This window comes from Callithrix jacchus, chromosome 7, assembly GCF_049354715.1.
Source record: "Callithrix jacchus isolate 240 chromosome 7, calJac240_pri, whole genome shotgun sequence".
Taxonomy (NCBI): Eukaryota; Metazoa; Chordata; class Mammalia; order Primates; family Cebidae; genus Callithrix; species Callithrix jacchus.
In genome coordinates, this window is record NC_133508.1 from 71,512,128 (window position 1) to 71,518,143 (window position 6,016).

Genomic DNA, 6,016 nt, shown 5'->3' on the forward strand with positions numbered 1-6,016 from the left:
CACAGAAAGGGGAGTACTAAACACTGGGGTCTATTGGGGGGAAAAGGGGAGGGCCAGTGGGAGGGGGAGGTGGGGAGGGATAGCCTGGGGAGAAATGCCAAATGTGGGTGAAGGGGAGAAGGAAAGAAAAGCACACTGCCATGTGTGTTCCTATGCAACTGTCTTGCATGCTCTGCTCATGTACCCCAAAACCTAAAATCCAATAAAAAAAAAAATACAAAAATTACCTGGATGTGATGGCGTGTGTCTATCGTCCCAGCTATTCGGGAGGCTGAGGCATGAGAATCACTTGAACCCAGGAGGTGGATGTTGCAGTGAGCCAAAAATCGTGTCACTGCACTCAATCCTGGGCAACAGAGAGAGACCGTCTCAAAAAAAATTTTTTTTAAGTTGCATTTGTCTGGGTTCTTTTGACAAACAGAACCAACAAGGGTGTTTGTGTGTGTGTGTGTGTGTGTGTGTGTGTGTGTGTGTGTGTAGATGGATGAATGGATGAATGGCTAGATAGATAGATGCACAGATCCATACGTAGACAGACAGATAATTAGAGGAGTATAAGGAACCGGCTCACACAATTACGGAAGCTGAGAAGTCTCAAGGTCTGCAGTAGGCAAGCTGGAGAGCCAGGAGAACTAATAGTAGAGTTCCAGTTCAAGTCCAAAGACAGGAGAAGAACTGATGTCCCAGCTTGAAGACAGTCAAGCAAAGAAAAATAATTCTTTCTTATTCAGCTTTTTCATTCTACTCAGGGCTTCAATGAACTGGATGCGGTCCATCCACACTGGGGAGGGTGATCTGCTTTCTCAGTCTGCAATTTAAATGTTAATCTAATTCGGAAACACTCTCACAAACACACACAGAAATGATGTTTAACCAAGTATCTGGGCACTCCATGACCCACTCAAGTTAACACATAAAATAACCATCACAGAAGTATAGGTAAATGTCTTTCTGACTTTGGATTAAGAAGATTTTCTTAAACAAGTTGAAAAATAAAAAGCACTATCTAGGAAAGAAAAGCTGGATATGTTTGACTATATATTAAAATTAAGAACTTCCATTCGTATATCATCTTAAAGAAAGTGAAAAGACAAACTATAAAAGGGGAGGGGATATTTGTAACATACATAACTGACCAAGAATCAGCATCTAAGATTTCTTTTAGTTTTTAATATGAACTCCTTCAAACCAATAAGAAAAAGGCAATCAAATAGAAAAATACATGATACATGAGCGAGATACATAAGAGGGATTTCTCAGAGAAAACACATATACTAGATACACACTTGAGGACATGCTTAAATGTATTAGTAACCAGGGAAATGCAAATGAAGACCAGAATGAGAAACCAATTTGCACTCATCAGATTGGCAAAAATTAAGAAATCTGACAATCTCAAGTGCTCAAGTGTTGGACAGAATGTGAATGAACAGGATTTCTTACACATTTTTGGTGTTGTATAGATTGGAATAATCATTTTAAAATCATTTGGCTTGCAAAGTTTGCCGTTCATAGTCCCTCAAGGACAGCATTCAAAGTTTTAACAGCCAGCACCACATGGGGATGACCAAGCAGAACAGATTCAGCCAAGCTGATGCTAGCCAATAGTTCTGCTGATGTGTACTGGCCGGCTACAATCTTACATACACTTACAACTTAGCATTTCCCCCCTAGTTATTAATATGTACCCAATGGAACTTCTGCTTATATTTAATCAAGAGACAGATACAAGAATATTCATAGAAAGATAGTTTGTGGTAGGGAAAAGAAAACTAGAAACAGCCAAATGCCCATTAACAGAAGAATGGATAGAATAATCATAGAATAGTCACACAATGAAATATTATATACAGCATGCAAAAATATGAATAAATCTAAGTTAATATAATGTTGAGGTTTTTTGGAAAAGTCCCAGAAGATTGTACATACCACAAAGTGACTAAAACTGAATATTTAGGCTACATATATAATTGATAAAACTATAAAAACAAAAGGAATGTAAATCACAAATTTGGAAAGGAGGAGGCAGAGTTGTAGGATAGGGGAGAATCAGGGAGGCTGCTCTTGTAGCTCTTGGGTTGGGTGATGGGATTATAGGCATTCAATACATTCTTTTATAAATACCTACAGATATACACTCATTCACAAATAAGAGGTTCATATGCAGTGAACCATAAACCAATAATTACAATTTATCCAATTCTGTGCATCTTAAATTCATTAAAAAATAAAAGACAAAATATGAGCAGAAAACAGAAATTTTAAAGAATGACCAAGCAAATAAGAAAAAAGGACCTAAATGGAGCAGCTAGAAGTGAAAAATATAACTGAAATATAAAACTCAATAAATTGGTTGAACAGCCAACTAGAATCAGGTGCTAATAGAATCAATGAACAGGAAGAGAGAGCTGAAAAACATACTCAAAAAGCATCCTAGAGAGAGAAAGCTGTGAGAGACAGGTTAAGAAGGGAATATGAGACAGCCTAAGGTACATCTAAAAGGAAGCCCCAAAAAAAAAGAGGGAAAGGTTGGGGCAGGAGCAATATGCAGAGAGACAAGGGCTGATGATTTTCCAGAACCAATGACGATATAAAGCTACAGATGCCCAACACATTTCAAGTAGAATAATTAAAAAGAAATCCAGGCCAGGCACAGTGGCTCACACCTGTCATCCCAGCACTTTGGGAGGCTGAGGTGGGCAGATCACTTGAGCCCAGGAGTTTGAGACCAGCCCAGGCAAGAAAGCAAGGCCTCATCTCCACTATAAATAAAAAAAAATTAGCCAGGTATGGCAGCATGCACCTGTAGTCCCACTACGTGGAGGCTGAAGTAGGGGGATTGCTTGAGCTTGGGAGGTTGAGGTGGAGGCTGCTGTACCTCACTCTGTCACCCAGACTGATCGCACCACTGTACTCCAGTCTGGGTGACAGAGTGAGACTGTGTCTGGAAATACACACACACACACAGCTCAAATTATATATATATATATGTATATATGATCTAAGCTATCACACTTATGAGGTCTATGCCTGTATCATTAACTTCATCTCTTACCACTATCCTCACACAGTTTAATCATTCTGAAATGGTACTTGGATTCCCACTTCCCTTGAGTGTCTCTTATTTCAAATTTCCTACAACTATTTTGTAATTTATACATTCTTCCTATTCTTTTAATGATTGCTCTAGAAATTTTGACATACATACCTAACTTATCAACGCCTGAAGTTAATCAGGCTCCAAAATACAAAAAACTTAGACACTGTAACTCCATTCTTTCCTGTCTCTATATTTATACCTACACACACACACACACACACAATTGCCATATGTTTTAATTCTATCTTTGAAAATCCCACTAGACCTCATTATTACAGTTTTATACACTCAAGATCTACTTATATTTATCCCCCCCGTTTTTTTTGAGACAGGGTATCTTGCTCTGTCACCCAGGCTGGAGTGCAGTCGCACAATCTCAGCTCACTGCAGCCTCTTCCACCCAGGCTCAAGCGATCCCCACCTCAGCCTCCCAGGTGGCTGGGACCACAGGCACATACCACCATGCCCAGAGAATTTTTGTTTATCTTTTGTAGCAATGAGGTCTCACTATGCTTCTCAGGTTGGTGCCCAACTCCTGGACTCAAGCAATCCTCCTGCCTTAACCTCCTAAAATGCTGGGATTATAGGTGTGACCCACCATGCTTGACCCTATTTATCCCATATTTACTATTTTATTTTTATTATTTCTTGCATCCTAGACCTTCATTCTGCGATATATTATAAAATCTCACAAAGGTTTGGATGCAGGGCCTACTTCCGAGTAATCCCACCTACTCAGAAGATTGAAGCAGGAGGATAGCTTGAGCCCAGGAGTTTGAGGCTTTAGTGCGATATTGATCATGCCTGTCAATAGCCACTGAACTCCAGACTGGACAACATAGTGAGACCCTGTCTAAAAAATTAAAATTAAAAATTTCATAAAAATAAGCAAAAATCTCAAACTTTCTGAGATTTTTTATTTTTATTTATTTATGTATTAGAAATCATGTTTCTTTTTAATTGAATACTTAATTCACGTTTCCTCTCTTGCTGCTACTCTGGTAATAATTAGGTCCCCACCTCTCAAGAACATTGCACCTGACCAGACTGAGAGGCAGTGTGAACATGGGCCCCAAACCAGGGCTTTCAGAATAATGAGGAACAGCAAAGCAGCCTCTCCCTTCACTTAGAAAAGGAGTATGAACAGGAGGGTCCAAATCTTCATCATCCAAACACAGAAAACCAGGAGCTCAACGCCAACATGGAAACCAAAATGTATCATGAAGAAGTACAGTTCCCTTCACATACTCAAGGTTAAGATGGGTTTGCAGAAATTGTATCTGACCATCTGGCCTCTGCTAGTAGATATGGCCCCACCCCAGCGATTTTAAGATGAGATGTTTTTGTTTCTATTACTTGTATTATTTCCCCAAGAGGTACGAAATCTATGAAGAGGAATATAATGAATCAGAATAAATCAGCTCGCTCACAAGAAACGTTCCTGGGTAATGGTTTTTAGTTGCTGAGCTTATTCAGCACATTATTTAAAAGTGGCAAAATTCAGGGCAATCTGAGAAGAGAATTCAAAGTTGTGGCTACAGGTTTAGGTAGGACACACATACAACCCCCATTTTTTTCAGTGTATATGTCAAGAGGTCAAGACCCCTGGTCACCAAAATAAATTATTTTGTATATTACAGTGCACAGGACAACAGAGGGAAAGACACTTTCTTGAAAACGAAAAGGCATCTGCAAAAGGTCCATATCACTGAAGTGGAAGGACTGGAGCCCAGTGCCTTGTGTTCTTCATTAACTTGACCCCTCTTCTTCTTTGGCTGCAGTGGCCTCAGAGGGAGCTGTTTCTTCTACTTGTTCTGCTGGCTTCTTCTTTTCTTCCTCTTCCTTATCCTCATCCTCATCCTCTTGGGGATAGAGGTCTGGGTATTTCTGCATGCATTCCTGCATGGCCCAGAACTGGTCTACACAGTCTGACCCCTTGATCTCCTCCTTCCTATAGGGGAAGCAGGAAAATGATGACTTGAACTGTTCCCCACAGGGGCCACTGGCCATTCCCCCAAGGCACGGGCAGTTCCAGTTAATGTTTCCATTTCGCAATATCAATCCATGCTCCTCATACGGATCATTCGGGTCATCAGCCACCAAGTCTGCATTGCTTGGAGTTTCATGGTCTTCTTTGGTTACAAATGTGATTTGATCCTTCCCTTCCTGCCAGCAGTAGGACATGACTGCAGCCTGGCTTTGAGACCTTACAGAAGCCACGGCGGCAGCTGCAGCTTCATGCCGTAACCTCCCTCTCCTCAGGCCGAGATTATATATATAAAATATATTATATATTATATTATATTATATATAATATTTATAATTATTATATATACTATATTACAAATATATAAATATATTATATATAAAATTATTATATAAAATTATTGTATATAATTTATATATATATTATATACATATATATATATATGTATGGTCTTGCTCTGTCACCCAGGCTGAAGTGCAATGGCACAATCTCAACTCACTACAACCTCCTCCTCCCAGGCTCAAGCAATTCTGCCTCAGCCTCCTGAGTAGCTGAGACAACAGGCGCACACTCCCACCACCAGCTAATTTTTGTATTTTTTGTAGAGATGGGGTTTCATCATGTTGCCCAGGCTGGTCTCAAACTCCCGAGCTCAGGTGATCAGTCTGCCTCAGTCTCCCAAAGTACTGGGACTACCAGCATGAGCCACCATGCCCGGCTAACCTAGAGTTTTTGCAAGCAAGTAAAAAGTGGAGGCTTTAGGCCATGGCTAATGAAGCCATAAATCTGCATACTCAGAACCCAACCATTCAGGGAAGGGTCTCTCCACACCGGCAGTTGACTCTAATCATTGCCATGTGCCATTGTTAGTGGAATTGAAATGCTGCTACTTTGGCTTGATGCCTGAGATTAAAGTTATCTCTTGTGAA

At 40.1% G+C, this 6,016-nt stretch overlaps 1 pseudogene; it reads right to left on the reverse strand.

Moving 5' to 3' along the window:
- Window positions 1–3,054: 3,054 nt before the first annotated feature.
- LOC108592736 (mitochondrial intermembrane space import and assembly protein 40 pseudogene) lies at window positions 3,055–5,342 on the reverse strand (annotated as a pseudogene).
- Window positions 5,343–6,016: the final 674 nt, after the last annotated feature.